General features: G+C 38.8%; 1 protein-coding gene across 4 annotated transcripts in view; it reads left to right on the forward strand.

Annotated features, from left to right (window-relative positions):
- LOC110442317 (synaptotagmin-6-like) overlaps window positions 1-18,195 on the forward strand; it is a 137,730-nt gene that overhangs the window by 15,303 nt on the left and 104,232 nt on the right. The gene's annotated exons all lie outside the window — the stretch shown is intronic.

The raw sequence follows: 18,195 nt of genomic DNA on the forward strand, positions 1-18,195 counted from the left end.
GTCCCCATTGATCTGTTATAGTGATGTCCCCATTGGTCTGTTATAGTGATGTCCCTATTGATCTGTTATATTGATGTCCCTATTGAACTGTTATAGTGATGTCCCCATTGATCTGTTATATTGATGTCCCTATTGATCTGTAATAGTGATGTCCCCATTGATCTGTTCTAGTGATGTCACATTGATCTGTTATAGTGATGTCCCATTGATCCGTTATTGGGATGGCCCCATTGGTCTGTTATAGTGATGTCCCTATTGATCTGTTATCGCAATGTCCCCATTGATCTGTTATATTGATGTCCCTATTGATCTGTAATAGTGATGTCCCCATTGATCTGTTCTAGTGATGTCACATTGATCTGTTATAGTGATGTCCCATTGATCCGTTATTGGGATGGCCCCATTGGTCTGTTATAGTGATGTCCCTATTGATCTGTTATCGCAATGTCCCCATTGATCTGTTATAGTAATGTCGCCATTGATCTGTTATAGTGAGGTCCCTATCGATCTGTTATAGTGATGTCCCCATTGGTCTGTTATAGTGATGTCCCTATTGATCTGTTATAGTGATGTCCCAATTGATCTGTTATAGTGATGTCCCCATTGATCTGTTCTAGTGATGTCACATTGATCTGTTATAGTGATGTCCCCATTGGTCTGTTATAGTGATGTCCCCATTGATCTGTTTAAGCAATGTCCCCATTGATCTGTTATAGTGATGTCGCCATTGATCTGTTTTAATGATGTTCCTCATTGATCTGTTAATAAATGGCCCCCATTTATATATTATAGTGATAGCCCCTATCGATATGTTATAATGATGCTCCCATTTATCTGTTATAGTGTTGGCCCTATTGATCTGTTAAAGAGAATTTCCATTGATTTATCATATTAGGCAGGACATCATTAAATGAATTCCTGGTATTGAATTTAGTAAGCATTCTTGTCAATACTAATTCAGTAACATTAAATAACCTTGTAAATGAATTACAGATAATGGACTTTCAGTAAACTGCAGGAAATTGTGTTAGAATCTTGTACATTTAGAGAATGTCACTTATTATTAATTCACAATATTTTACATAAAAATTAGATATTTACATATAAGTTATATTTCATGTCTCTTTTGAAATGTAAATATTGCCATCCAAAAGTGTTACAATGATATGAATATATATAAAACACTACACGTATAAATTCCTACTTCTCACCTTTCTGTACTTTCCTCCACTACTGTCCTCACATATGGATATACAAACATCACAGGTCAGTCTTTCACACAACATCAGCCAGCTTCGAAAGAAATGTAGCCTATTTACCAAAAATACCCTTCCACCTTATAACCATATTAAGCTGGGTAATGCTGTGAAAACTGCAGTCGTGTGTTGGACATTCTGCTCAGCAATTGGCACAGTTTTTCCAACAAGAACAAAATACCTTTATACATCACTCTGATATTGGCTGTTTTTGCCCTGTTTTATTTATATGTATGCTAAGTGTTGCAGAGTCAACATTGTACTGGCAATAAAGATATCCAATAACAATGATCAACTGTTTGATGTGTGGCCCTGAATCTCGGCGATATCAATAATCAGCGCTAGTTAATGCTAAGGTGACAATAAATTGTCACATCTGTTCTAATTAGGTATTCAGTTGTTGTCTCCATTGTTAGTACTATTGTTCTATTATAACCTTCCCCCGAGGGAGCGGTTCTCCTGTAGTGTGTACGGCTGTCTGCGGGAGGCATGCACACTATTCGCCCCCAGACCTCGGCGTTTGAAAAAATGTTCTGGAGGGACATTACAGCAACAGACTATTTATTGATAACAATGATTAAAAATCGGTAAAAATAATCAATACAAATACTTCGAACAAGATTCAATGAATTATGATTGCTGAGCAAGGGATATGTGTAATTAATATTGATGAGTTTTTAGCTCACCGGGTCCGAAGGACCAAGGTGAGCATATGCCATACCGTGGCGTCCGGCGTCCGGCGTCCGTCCGTCAACAATTTCTTTAAACGACTTCTTCTTCTTAACCACTGATTGGAATTTAACTAAATTTGACTGAAAGCATTCCTAGGTGGTAGGGATTCAAAATTGTACAAATGGTGGGGCTGACCCCCCAGGCGGCTGAGGGGCGCGGGGCTAAAAGGGGGCAATTTCGCTATATTGCTTTAAGCGACTTCTTCTCTGGAACTAAGAGATGGATATCAACCATATTTGACTGGAAGCATCCCTAGGTGGTGGAGATTCAAAATTGTACAAATTTTGGGGCTGACCCCCTGGGCTAAGGGGTGGGGCCTAAATAAGTTTATCACTTGGAAATGGTTGAGATCCCGTCCGTATAAACATATATACAATTGCTGAGTATGAAAAGAGGAATGCACATATGCTTCCAGGATGGCCTTGGGGTCTGCCCCACCCTTGGAGACTTGACCCCTGGGTCATAACTTCGAAGTGGTTAAGATCCCCACCCCAAAACTACATATACATTTGTTGGGCATAAAGAGACGAATGCAGTCATGATATTAGAATTGATCCCAGGGTCTGCCCCACCTTTGCAGAATTAACCCCTGGGTCATAACTTAGAAACGGTTGAGATCCCCACCCCAAAACTGTTGATACAAATGCTGGGCAAAAAGAGAAAAATGCAGTCATGATATTAGAATTGATCCTGGATTGGCCTTGGCGTCTGGCATATTCCCTTGGATCTCATTTGGAGAATATTTTGCCATGATTGCTTAGATATCCAGGTGAGCGATACAGGCCCTCTGGGCCTCTTGTTTTTTTCATGATGACTTTTATAAAAGTTTTGTCAAATGTTATATCTCTTTTATGGATCAAACTAGGAAATTTTGGGAAATAATGGGTCGAAATCTGAAAAATTAAAAGACTGAAGTACCCATGAATAGCTCTTAAAGGGTCTAGGTTTACTTAACCCATTCAGCCCTAAAGTCGCATTTGAACCTTGCTAAATCAAAGACTGGGCAAGTCCAGTTTAACTCATTCACCCCTGAAGACACATTTGAACTCTTCCAATTCAATGGCTGAAATAGTTCATTATGGAATTTCAGGGTTGAATGAGTTAAATATGCAGGGGTGAATGAGTTAAATAAATGGATGCTGAGTGATCTGAATATTAGCTGGACTGTCCTACTAGCCAGGTTAGATTGATGACCATCCCTCTGTTGGTAACAACACTTCCTGTAGTGTATCAGCAATGTGACTGTTGTCTGTGATAGATTGGATGTTTAATAGCAGCTATATGAGAATCTGTCCTATCTCTATTAGCTGCAGTAAACATTTTATAGTGATTTAAAATGCAATTTTTGTGTTTCCCTGTTGCAAATAAATGTTGCTTTCAAAACACTGTGTAACTGGAAAATAAAAGTTCATGAACACATGATATAGCTTTTGTTTCCTGACATTAAAGGTATTTGATGTGAAAGCGACAAGCATGCAATATGTCTGCCATGCCTGAGGAATAACATTTGGAGCTGTAAGATCGAGTGAACCACGTTTTCAGTTTGAACTATACTTAAAAATGGGATATTTTTTGCCTCACTTAATAAGTAAAGTTACTATTAGTTATAAGATGTATTTAAACTGGAACTGTGACTGGTACTTTGACAGTTATACATCAATCAGATGTCACAATCACTCACTGGCCGAGATGTAGATACTCCGTGTACGTCGGTAATCTAAAAGCTAATGGTATTAGTTCAATAAAGCTGGTTTAAAATGGGTGGATGCTGTTCCATTACGATGTTTTTATTCTCGATTTATTCTGGCTACCATTGTATGTGTCTAGATAATGATACTCTCTAAATAAAAATAAAAAATCTAGAAACATTTATTGAATTAATCTGACTATTCGATCTATATGTGCACAGTGAAAACAAAATGTATAAAAAAATGCTGAAATGTGATGAATCTTGCAATGTAATATTCAATTTTGTTTTAACTGATCTTTAACATTAAACATTGAAATTTTGTTCAATAAGTGTCAGGAACTCAATTTGAAAAATATGAATTTCTTGAAGAAATAAAAAAAAATCTGAAATAGATATTCCTTTTTAAATTTACCTTGCCCAAAGAGTCGGTTAAGTGCATGAGCTAATATTTATTAATATCATGCTCTCTTTCATACTTCTGTTGTCAACTTTTCTTTAGAAAATTAAATTTCAGTCCAGACCTGCTAAAGAGATTTTCACTAAATATGGTGCATTCCTGGGAAAAAAAGGATATGCATTTGTTGCATAAATGAAGGCTGTGCAATCCTTGGGGTGTAGGGGTAGTGCTCCAAGGGGAAAACATGGGTTAGTATTTAACACGCTCATCCTTTAAAGACTTTTTGACCTAAATTGACATGGTGTATCCTTATGCCAAGGAAATTCAACAATATAATACGATGAAAAGATTATTATTTCACCGTTAATAAAAAAAGAGCTGTGTCAATAAACAAGTATTTTTACTAAACAATCCTAGATATGGTCACTTCCGGGTTTTGACAGTTGAAAAGGTCAGAAAATCTTGTTTCCTTATTATGTCATGTTCCAAGTTAATATCATGTTTTCATCTGACAAATGAGAAGTGATATTAATATTAAGCATATTAATATAAGCCAAATTTACTATATAAATAGGTGTGGCACCTAAGGGGCATAGATCAGACAGGGCCAAAAAGGGGATCGAAACAGAAGTTAAATTTTAAAAAACTGATTCATCAATGCATCTGCTGGCATTTTTACTTATGAATAAAACAGCCCTGAGCCATGAAGATTCAATGTTATTCATATATGAATCTAAGTGGCTGCTGTGTCTACTCTATGGGATGCACCCTCATTTTGTTACACTCCCAGTTGGCTGTGTCATGTCTGACAAGGTACGTTCTCGTGTCGTTAACCTCCTCGGTGTCCATGTCTGACAAGGTACGTTCTCGTGTCGTTAACCTCCTCAGTGTAATGTCTGACAAGGTACGTTCTCTTGTCGTTAACCTCCTCGGTGTCCATGTCTGACAAGAAACGTTCTGGTGTCGTTAACCTCCTCGCTGTCCATGTCTGACAAGGTTCGTTCTCGTGTCGTTAGCCTCCGCAGTGTCATGTCTGACCAGGTACGTTCTCGTGTCGCTAACCTCCTCAGTGGCATGTCTGACAAGGTTCGTTCTCGTGTCGTTAGCCTCCTCAGTGTCGTGTCTGACAAGGTACGTCCTCGTGTCGTTAACCTCCTCAGCGTCATGTCTGACAAGGTGCGTTCTCGTGTCACTAACCTCCTCAGTGGCATGTCTGGCAAGGTAAGTTCTCGTGTCGTTACCTCCCTCAGTGTCATGTCTTACAAGGTACGTTCTCTTGTCGTTAACCTCCTCGCTGTCCATGTCTGACAAGGTACTTTCTCGTGTCGTTAAACTCCTCAGTGTCATGGCTGACTAGGTTAGTTCTCTTGTCGTTAACCTCCTCGCTGTCCATGTCTGACAAGAAACGTTCTGGTGTCGTTAACCTCCTCAGCGTCATGTCTGACAAGGTCCGTTCTCGTGTCGTTAGCCTCCGCAGTGTCATGTCTGAGAAGGGACGTTCTCGTGTCGTTATCCTTCTCAGTGTCATGTCTGGCAAGGTAAGTTCTCGTGTCGTTAGCCCCCTCAGTGTCATGTCTGGCAAGGTAAGTTCTCGTGTCGTTATCCTTCTCAGTGTCATGTCTGCCAAGTTACGTTCTCGTGTCGCTAATCTCCTCCGTGTCATGACTGCCAAGGTACGTTCTCGTGTCGTTAACCTCCTCGGTGTCCATGTCTCTTCCCAAGGAAAAAAATCATGCTATCATGACCTCAATAGAATTTCATTTTTGCGATAACTTTATTGTAATGTTCAATACAAAGAGAAATTGTTTGTTGATGTGCTTTGATTGGATTGACTAGGAGTTCAGTTTTGAATTTTAAACGAGGACAAGGACATTTCAGTAACTACAATATGGTGATAAATCTATAGCTAGTGACGAGGTGTGTCTAGATCAAAAGCGTTCTATAACAGACATTCTACTTTCATTGTGACCATTAAATACAAGGCTTTAAGAGTTTAATTGTAAAGAGTAATGTGCAAAATGAAGAAAATTACGGCACCGTGGCTTAAACATTTCAAATAAAAGCAGCATTTTAGTGCCAATCCTATATGGCCAGGTGGTAAGTAAGGAGAGCGTGACATACTGTTTCATCCATTAATGTCTTATACCAACTGGTAATGGCTGAGCTTTGGTTCTTTGGAGGCTCATCATTTTTTATTCTGTCTGTCCTTGATGCATAAAATCGGAAAATCAATATGAAAATTTCTGTGAACCACTAAGATTTCTAAGAATCTTTATGAAACCATTATGGAAAAGAACAATGAATAAGCTAGCTGTGCCTAATAACAATCAGTGAGGTTCCACGTTGTAGAAAAACTGTTCTTGAGAGGTAGTCATTCACCTGAACTCAATGTCATAAGTGGAGTCAGTTGTTTCACCCTTTATTTGAATAATGGCTACAGGAAACTTGCTTGTTTGTGTTATATTGATGGGAAGTCTTTTGAGTGTGAAATCCTCCTCCTATACCTGCTCCATACCATTGTGTGTAACATCTATTTACTCCCTTCTGAGTGTGACATTCTCCTCCTATACCTGCTCCATACCATTGTGTGTAACATCTATTTACTCCCTTCTGAGTGTGACATTCTCCTCCTATACCTGCTCCATACCATTGTGTGTAACATCTATTTACTCCCTTCTGAGTGTGACATTCTCCTCCTATACCTGCTCCATACCATTGTGTGTAACATCTATTTACTCCCTTCTGAGTGTGACATTCTCCTCCTATACCTGCTCCATATCATTGTGTGTAACATCTATTTACTCCCTTCTGAGTGTGACATTCTCCTCCTATACCTGCTCCATACCATTGTGTGTAACATCTATTTACTCCCTTCTGAGTGTGACATTCTCCTCCTATACCTGCTCCATACCATTGTGTGTAACATCTATTTACTCCCTTCTGAGTGTGACATTCTCCTCCTATACCTGCTCCATACCATTGTGTGTAACATCTATTTACTCCCTTCTGAGTGTGAAATTCTCCTCCTATACCTGCTCCATACCATTGTGTGTAACATCTATTTACTCCCTTCTGAGTGTGACATTCTCCTCCTATACCTGCTCCATATCATTGTGTGTAACATCTATTTACTCCCTTCTGAGTGTGAAATTCTCCTCCTATACCTGCTCCATACCATTGTGTGTAACATCTATTTACTCCCTTCTGAGTGTGACATTCTCCTCCTATACCTGCTCCATATCATTGTGTGTAACATCTATTTACTCCCTTCTGAGTGTGACATTCTCCTCCTATACCTGCTCCATACCATTGTGTGTAACATCTATTTACTCCCTTCTGAGTGTGAAATTCTCCTCCTATACCTGCTCCATACCATTGTGTGTAACATCTATTTACTCCCTTCTGAGTGTGACATTCTCCTCCTATACCTGCTCCATACCATTGTGTGTAACATCTATTTACTCCCTTCTGAGTGTGACATTCTCCTCCTATACCTGCTCCATACCATTGTGTGTAACATCTATTTACTCCCTTCTGAGTGTGACATTCTCCTCCTATACCTGCTCCATACCATTGTGTGTAACATCTATTTACTCCCTTCTGAGTGTGAAATTCTCCTCCTATACCTGCTCCATACCATTGTGTGTAACATCTATTTACTCCCTTTTGAGTGTGAAATCCTCCTCCTATACCTGCTCCATACCATTGTGTGTAACATCTATTTACTCCCTTCTGAGTGTGACATTCTCCTCCTATACCTGCTCCATATCATTGTGTGTAACATCTATTTACTCCCTTCTGAGTGTGACATTCTCCTCCTATACCTGCTCCATACCATTGTGTGTAACATCTATTTACTCCCTTCTGAGTGTGACATTCTCCTCCTATACCTGCTCCATACCATTGTGTGTAACATCTATTTACTCCCTTCTGAGTGTGACATTCTCCTCCTATACCTGCTCCATACCATTGTGTGTAACATCTATTTACTCCCTTCTGAGTGTGACATTCTCCTCCTATACCTGCTCCATACCATTGTGTGTAACATCTATTTACTCCCTTCTGAGTGTGACATTCTCCTCCTATACCTGCTCCATACCATTGTGTGTAACATCTATTTACTCCCTTCTGAGTGTGACATTCTCCTCCTATACCTGCTCCATACCATTGTGTGTAACATCTATTTACTCCCTTCTGAGTGTGAAATTCTCCTCCTATACCTGCTCCATACCATTGTGTGTAACATCTATTTACTCCCTTCTGAGTGTGACATTCTCCTCCTATACCTGCTCCATATCATTGTGTGTAACATCTATTTACTCCCTTCTGAGTGTGACATTCTCCTCCTATACCTGCTCCATATCATTGTGTGTAACATCTATTTACTCCCTTCTGAGTGTGACATTCTCCTCCTATACCTGCTCCATACCATTGTGTGTAACATCTATTTACTCCCTTCTGAGTGTGAAATTCTCCTCCTATACCTGCTCCATATCATTGTGTGTAACATCTATTTACTCCCTTCTGAGTGTGACATTCTCCTCCTATACCTGCTCCATATCATTGTGTGTAACATCTATTTACTCCCTTCTGAGTGTGACATTCTCCTCCTATACCTGCTCCATATCATTGTGTGTAACATCTATTTACTCCCTTCTGAGTGTGACATTCTCCTCCTATACCTGCTCCATACCATTGTGTGTAACATCTATTTACTCCCTTCTGAGTGTGACATTCTCCTCCTATACCTGCTCCATACCATTGTGTGTAACATCTATTTACTCCCTTCTGAGTGTGACATTCTCCTCCTATACCTGCTCCATACCATTGTGTGTAACATCTATTTACTCCCTTCTGAGTGTGACATTCTCCTCCTATACCTGCTCCATACCATTGTGTGTAACATCTATTTACTCCCTTCTGAGTGTGACATTCTCCTCCTATACCTGCTCCATATCATTGTGTGTAACATCTATTTACTCCCTTCTGAGTGTGAAATTCTCCTCCTATACCTGCTCCATACCATTGTGTGTAACATCTATTTACTCCCTTCTGAGTGTGACATTCTCCTCCTTTACCTGCTCCATATCATTGTGTGTAACATCTATTTACTCCCTTCTGAGTGTGACATTCTCCTCCTATACCTGCTCCATACCATTGTGTGTAACATCTATTTACTCCCTTCTGAGTGTGACATTCTCCTCCTATACCTGCTCCATACCATTGTGTGTAACATCTATTTACTCCCTTCTGAGTGTGACATTCTCCTCCTATACCTGCTCCATACCATTGTGTGTAACATCTATTTACTCCCTTCTGAGTGTGACATTCTCCTCCTATACCTGCTCCATACCATTGTGTGTAACATCTATTTACTCCCTTCTGAGTGTGACATTCTCCTCCTATACCTGCTCCATACCATTGTGTGTAACATCTATTTACTCCCTTCTGAGTGTGAAATTCTCCTCCTATACCTGCTCCATACCATTGTGTGTAACATCTATTTACTCCCTTCTGAGTGTGACATTCTCCTCCTATACCTGCTCCATATCATTGTGTGTAACATCTATTTACTCCCTTCTGAGTGTGACATTCTCCTCCTATACCTGCTCCATACCATTGTGTGTAACATCTATTTACTCCCTTCTGAGTGTGAAATTCTCCTCCTATACCTGCTCCATACCATTGTGTGTAACATCTATTTACTCCCTTCTGAGTGTGACATTCTCCTCCTATACCTGCTCCATACCATTGTGTGTAACATCTATTTACTCCCTTCTGAGTGTGACATTCTCCTCCTATACCTGCTCCATACCATTGTGTGTAACATCTATTTACTCCCTTCTGAGTGTGAAATTCTCCTCCTATACCTGCTCCATACCATTGTGTGTAACATCTATTTACTCCCTTCTGAGTGTGACATTCTCCTCCTATACCTGCTCCATACCATTGTGTGTAACATCTATTTACTCCCTTCTGAGTGTGACATTCTCCTCCTATACCTGCTCCATACCATTGTGTGTAACATCTATTTACTCCCTTCTGAGTGTGACATTCTCCTCCTATACCTGCTCCATATCATTGTGTGTAACATCTATTTACTCCCTTCTGAGTGTGACATTCTCCTCCTATACCTGCTCCATACCATTGTGTGTAACATCTATTTACTCCCTTCTGAGTGTGACATTCTCCTCCTATACCTGCTCCATACCATTGTGTGTAACATCTATTTACTCCCTTCTGAGTGTGACATTCTCCTCCTATACCTGCTCCATACCATTGTGTGTAACATCTATTTACTCCCTTCTGAGTGTGACATTCTCCTCCTATACCTGCTCCATACCATTGTGTGTAACATCTATTTACTCCCTTCTGAGTGTGAAATTCTCCTCCTATACCTGCTCCATACCATTGTGTGTAACATCTATTTACTCCCTTCTGAGTGTGACATTCTCCTCCTATACCTGCTCCATACCATTGTGTGTAACATCTATTTACTCCCTTCTGAGTGTGACATTCTCCTCCTATACCTGCTCCATATCATTGTGTGTAACATCTATTTACTCCCTTCTGAGTGTGACATTCTCCTCCTATACCTGCTCCATACCATTGTGTGTAACATCTATTTACTCCCTTCTGAGTGTGACATTCTCCTCCTATACCTGCTCCATACCATTGTGTGTAACATCTATTTACTCCCTTCTGAGTGTGACATTCTCCTCCTATACCTGCTCCATACCATTGTGTGTAACATCTATTTACTCCCTTCTGAGTGTGACATTCTCCTCCTATACCTGCTCCATACCATTGTGTGTAACATCTATTTACTCCCTTCTGAGTGTGACATTCTCCTCCTATACCTGCTCCATACCATTGTGTGTAACATCTATTTACTCCCTTCTGAGTGTGAAATTCTCCTCCTATACCTGCTCCATACCATTGTGTGTAACATCTATTTACTCCCTTCTGAGTGTGACATTCTCCTCCTATACCTGCTCCATATCATTGTGTGTAACATCTATTTACTCCCTTCTGAGTGTGACATTCTCCTCCTATACCTGCTCCATACCATTGTGTGTAACATCTATTTACTCCCTTCTGAGTGTGAAATTCTCCTCCTATACCTGCTCCATACCATTGTGTGTAACATCTATTTACTCCCTTCTGAGTGTGACATTCTCCTCCTATACCTGCTCCATACCATTGTGTGTAACATCTATTTACTCCCTTCTGAGTGTGACATTCTCCTCCTATACCTGCTCCATACCATTGTGTGTAACATCTATTTACTCCCTTCTGAGTGTGACATTCTCCTCCTATACCTGCTCCATACCATTGTGTGTAACATCTATTTACTCCCTTCTGAGTGTGACATTCTCCTCCTATACCTGCTCCATACCATTGTGTGTAACATCTATTTACTCCCTTCTGAGTGTGACATTCTCCTCCTATACCTGCTCCATATCATTGTGTGTAACATCTATTTACTCCCTTCTGAGTGTGACATTCTCCTCCTATACCTGCTCCATACCATTGTGTGTAACATCTATTTACTCCCTTCTGAGTGTGACATTCTCCTCCTATACCTGCTCCATACCATTGTGTGTAACATCTATTTACTCCCTTCTGAGTGTGAAATTCTCCTCCTATACCTGCTCCATACCATTGTGTGTAACATCTATTTACTCCCTTCTGAGTGTGACATTCTCCTCCTATACCTGCTCCATACCATTGTGTGTAACATCTATTTACTCCCTTCTGAGTGTGACATTCTCCTCCTATACCTGCTCCATACCATTGTGTGTAACATCTATTTACTCCCTTCTGAGTGTGAAATTCTCCTCCTATACCTGCTCCATACCATTGTGTGTAACATCTATTTACTCCCTTCTGAGTGTGACATTCTCCTCCTATACCTGCTCCATATCATTGTGTGTAACATCTATTTACTCCCTTCTGAGTGTGAAATTCTCCTCCTATACCTGCTCCATACCATTGTGTGTAACATCTATTTACTCCCTTCTGAGTGTGACATTCTCCTCCTATACCTGCTCCATATCATTGTGTGTAACATCTATTTACTCCCTTCTGAGTGTGACATTCTCCTCCTATACCTGCTCCATATCATTGTGTGTAACATCTATTTACTCCCTTCTGAGTGTGACATTCTCCTCCTATACCTGCTCCATACCATTGTGTGTAACATCTATTTACTCCCTTCTGAGTGTGAAATTCTCCTCCTATACCTGCTCCATACCATTGTGTGTAACATCTATTTACTCCCTTCTGAGTGTGACATTCTCCTCCTATACCTGCTCCATATCATTGTGTGTAACATCTATTTACTCCCTTCTGAGTGTGACATTCTCCTCCTATACCTGCTCCATATCATTGTGTGTAACATCTATTTACTCCCTTCTGAGTGTGACATTCTCCTCCTATACCTGCTCCATATCATTGTGTGTAACATCTATTTACTCCCTTCTGAGTGTGACATTCTCCTCCTATACCTGCTCCATATCATTGTGTGTAACATCTATTTACTCCCTTCTGAGTGTGACATTCTCCTCCTATACCTGCTCCATACCATTGTGTGTAACATCTATTTACTCCCTTCTGAGTGTGACATTCTCCTCCTATACCTGCTCCATACCATTGTGTGTAACATCTATTTACTCCCTTCTGAGTGTGACATTCTCCTCCTATACCTGCTCCATACCATTGTGTGTAACATCTATTTACTCCCTTCTGAGTGTGAAATTCTCCTCCTATACCTGCTCCATACCATTGTGTGTAACATCTATTTACTCCCTTCTGAGTGTGACATTCTCCTCCTATACCTGCTCCATACCATTGTGTGTAACATCTATTTACTCCCTTCTGAGTGTGAAATTCTCCTCCTATACCTGCTCCATACCATTGTGTGTAACATCTATTTACTCCCTTCTGAGTGTGACATTCTCCTCCTATACCTGCTCCATACCATTGTGTGTAACATCTATTTACTCCCTTCTGAGTGTGAAATTCTCCTCCTATACCTGCTCCATACCATTGTGTGTAACATCTATTTACTCCCTTCTGAGTGTGACATTCTCCTCCTATACCTGCTCCATACCATTGTGTGTAACATCTATTTACTCCCTTCTGAGTGTGAAATTCTCCTCCTATACCTGCTCCATATCATTGTGTGTAACATCTATTTACTCCCTTCTGAGTGTGAAATTCTCCTCCTATACCTGCTCCATTCCATTGTGTGTAACATCTATTTACTCCCTTCTGAGTGGGAAATTCTCCTCCTATACCTGCTCCATATCATTGTGTTTAACATCTATTTACTCCCTTCTGAGTGTGAAATCCTCCTCCTTTACCTGCTCCATATCATTGTGCGTAACATCTATTAACTCCCTTCTGAGTGGGACATTCTCCTCCTATATATGCTCCATACCATTGTGTGTAACATCTATTAACTCCCTTCTGAGTGTGAAATCCTCCTCCTATACCTGCTCCATACCATTGTGTGTAACATCTATTTACTCCCTTCTGAGTGTGAAATCCTCCTCCTATACCTGCTCCATATCATTGTGTGTAACATCTATTTACTCCCATCTGAGTGTGACATTCTCCTATACCTGCTCCATACCATTGTGTTTAACATCTATTTACTTCCTTCTGAGTGTGAAATCCTCCTCCTATACCTGCTCCATATCATTCTGTGTAACATCTATTTACTCCCATCTGAGTGTGACATTCTCCTATACCTGTTCCATACCATTGTGTTTAACATCTATTTACTTCCTTCTGAGTGTGAAATCCTCCTCCTATCCCTGCTCCATATCATTGTGTTTAACATCTATTTACTCCCTTCTGAGTGTGAAATTCTCCTCCTATACCTGCTCCATTCCATTCTGTGTAACATCTATTTCCTCCCTTCTGAGTGGGAAATTCTCCTCCTTTACCTCCTCCATATCATTGTGTGTAACATCTATTTACTCTCATCTGAGTGTGACATTCTCCTATACCTGCTCCACATCATTGTGTGTAACATCTATTTACTCCCTTCTGAGTGGGAAATTCTCCTCCTATACCTGCTCCATATCATTATGTGTAACATCTATTTACTCCCTTCTGCGTGGGAAATTCTCCTCCTATACCTGCTCCATATCATTATGTGTAACATCTATTTACTCCCTTCTGAGTGGGAAATTCTCCTCCTATACCTGCTCCATATCATTATGTGTAACATCTATTTACTCCCTTCTGAGTGGGAAATTCTCCTCCTTTACCTCCTCCATATCATTGTGTGTAACATCTATTTACTCCCTTTTTAGTGTGAAATCCTCCTCCTTTACCTGCTCCATATCATTGTGTGTAACATCTATTTACTCCCTTTTTAGTGTGAAATCCTCCTCCTTTACCTGCTCCATATCATTGTGTGTAACATCTATTTACTTCCTTCTGAGTGTGAAATTCTCCTCCTTTACCTGCTCCATATCATTGTGTGTAACATCTTTTTATACTCTTAAGTGTTACTTCAGTATTTTAGGGATCACAACTAGGCTTAAACCATTCACCCCTGAAATTTCATAATGAACTATTCCTACCTTTCAATTGGAAGAGTTCAAATGTGTCTTCCAGGGGTGAATGAGGTAATGGTGTTTGCATTGTATGGTCTGATGTGTTTGTGGTTTTATGCTTGTTAATGAAGTGTTTTTTATAATTCACTTTCCATCAAGTTAGAAACGGGTGATTTTTCTCCTGTTGTAATTTATTATCGAAAGTTAATGATTTCCAATGCTGAAGATAAAAAATATAGATATTGGGCTCTAATTCAAACAAAAACCATCTGATACTGATCTTAAGTGTCACATTTTATCTCACATTGGAATCCTCTTTCTCCTTTTTTCTTTTCTTTTTTTATATTTTTGAGTTAATGCCCTTTTACCTAATTGAATTTAAATGCATTTCCAATACCGAACAAACAAACAAGAGTTGCACAGATTTGACGAAGACAATGTCAGTCATGCCAGTAAACAAACACGAAATCTACAACTTTGACCAGGGCGCTGTCAAGGAGTCAACAAACAATTATCACACAGTTTGGCCTAGGGCAATGTCAATGAGTAAAGAATGAAGATCACTGGAAATATGCAGTAAGGAAGACCGTACAGTATAACGTACAGTATAACAGTATAACGTACAGTATAATTAACGTAGTATAACGTATACAGTATAACGTACAGTATAACAGTATAATGTACAGTATAACGTACAGTATAACAGTATAACATACAGTATAACAGTATAACATACAGTATAACGTACAGTATAACAGTATATTGTATACAGTATAACATAGTATAACAGTATAACATACATTATAACATACAGTATAACATACAGTATATCATACAGTATAACATACAGTATAACAGTATAACGTACAGTGTAACATACATTATAACAGTATAACAGTATAACATACAGTATAACGTACAGTATAACGTACAGTATAGCATATACAGTATAACGTACAGTATAACGTATACAGTATAACATACAGTATAACAGTATAACATACAGTATAACATACAGTATAACGTACAGTATAACATATACAGTATAACGTACAGTATAACGTATACAGTATAACATACAGTATAACAGTATAACATACAGTATAACGTACAGTATATAACATATACAGTATAACGTACAGTATAACGTATACAGTATAACATACAGTATAACAGTATAACATACAGTATAACGTACAGTATAACAGTATAATGTACAGTATAACAGTATAACGTACAGTATAACAGTATAACATACAGTATAACGTACAGTATAACATACAGTATAACGTACAGTATATAACATATACAGTATAACGTACAGTATAACATATACAGTATAACGTACAGTATAACGTATACAGGATAACATACAGTATAACAGTATAACATACAGTATAACATACAGTATAACGTAGTAAAACAGTATAACATACAGTATAACGTACAGTATAACAGTATAACATACAGTATAACATACAGTATAACGTAGTAAAACAGTATAACATACAGTATAACGTACAGTATATAACATATACAGTATAACGTACAGTATAACATACAGTATAACGTACAGTATAACGTATACAGTATTACGTACAGTATAACATCGTACAGTATAACGTACGACTTAAAATTCGAAAACTTAAATTTGCACAGATCATAATTAAGCAATCTAGCCCTGTGAAGGGACTAAATGTCCACAGTGTCTTAGCACAGAGACGGGACACTCGGCAAGTGTATTCTGTTAAGCAGATTGTCAACAAAACTATAATATGTGTGATACAATATATTTTTAACCATCTGTTATTACTCGTGATGTAAATAAATACGTGCTATTTCGTGATGACATTACAGTTATGAAGTTTATTATCGCAGTTCACTTTAACGCTTGTCATATTATTCTGCGAATCACGTTTTCGCGATCACGTTATTGAACTGCGAAATTGTTTAATATATCATCCCCAATATAGCAATGAAGCAAAAGAGTAAAGGTCAACCCTTCGTAACATTCCAAATGTATAACATTTGTCAGAAACAAAAAAAATAATGTTCAACTACCGGTAGAATAATTGTAAAACTGTGCCAGAATAAGTTTGAGCTGATATTATTTACCTTCAAGGTTACAGCTAACTTACAAAATCTGTACTACATGTACTCACTGATATTATTTACATTCAAGGTTACAGCTAACTCACAAAAACTGTACTACATGTACTCACTGATATTCTTTACATTCAAGGTTACAGCTAACTTACAAAAGCTGTACTACATGTACTCACTGATATTATTTACATTCAAGGTTACAGCTAACTCACAAAAACTGTACTACATGTACTCACTGATATTCTTTACATTCAAGGTTACAGCTAACTTACAAAAACTGTACTACATGTGCTCACTGATATTATTTACATTCAAGGTTACAGCTAACTCACAAAAACTGTACTACATGTACTCACTGATATTCTTTACATTCAAGGTTACAGCTAACTTACAAAAACTATACTACATGTACTCACTGATATTATTTACCTTCAAGGTTACAGCTAACTTACAAAATCTGTACTACATGTACTCACTGATATTATTTACCTTCAAGGTTACAGCTAGCTTCAGGGACCAGTAGTCCACCACTACCCTGTCACAAAAAATTATCACTTGAAGTTTGAGGTTAAGGAATTTTTTAGTTAAAAATTACTGTGTACCAATGATGCAGAATGACAAATAAAGTAAAAACAAATTTGCAGAACAATGGTACCGTAATTGTACTCTTGTGACATCTCTGTATCTATTTATACACAAACTAGATCTGTTGTTGATTCTTTATATACTGAAAATTTGTACTACATGTACCCGCTGATATTTTGATACCAGAATCTTTAATGACATATAACCTGAAGACATTTACCCCGAGGATATCTCCAGGAAAGGCCAGAGACTCGGTCGCTATACTAGGGACGATCAGTCCTCCCGACTCCAGATTCATACGGCTATTTCTACAAAGCGTTGCTATATAGCTAGACACCTTAATGGCTACGCCCAGAGAGGATATGGCAGACACATGCTTGTAGACTGCTATCTGTATGGATTACCTGTATCCCAAATATTTCGCTATTTCGTGATGACATTACAGTTATGAAGTTTATTATCGCAGTTCACTTTAACGCTTGTCATATTATTCTGCGAATCACGTTTTCGCGATCACGTTATTGAACTGCGAAATTGTTTAATATATCATCCCCAATATAGCAATGAAGCAAAAGAGTAAAGGTCAACCCTTCGTAACATTCCAAATGTACAACATTTGGCAGAAACAAAAAAAATAATGTTCAACTACCGGTAGTATAATTGTAAAACTGTGCCAGAATAAGTTTGAGCTGATATTATTTACCTTCAAGGTTACAGCTAACTTACANCTACGCCCAGAGAGGATATGGCAGACACATGCTTGTAGACTGCTATCTGTATGGATTACCTGTATCCCAAGTACAGGGGTGGTGGGGGGGAGGTCCTACGCCCAGAGAGGATATGGCAGACACATGC

This window comes from Mizuhopecten yessoensis, unplaced genomic scaffold, assembly GCF_002113885.1.
Source record: "Mizuhopecten yessoensis strain PY_sf001 unplaced genomic scaffold, ASM211388v2 scaffold1883, whole genome shotgun sequence".
NCBI lineage: Eukaryota > Metazoa > Mollusca > Bivalvia > Pectinida > Pectinidae > Mizuhopecten > Mizuhopecten yessoensis.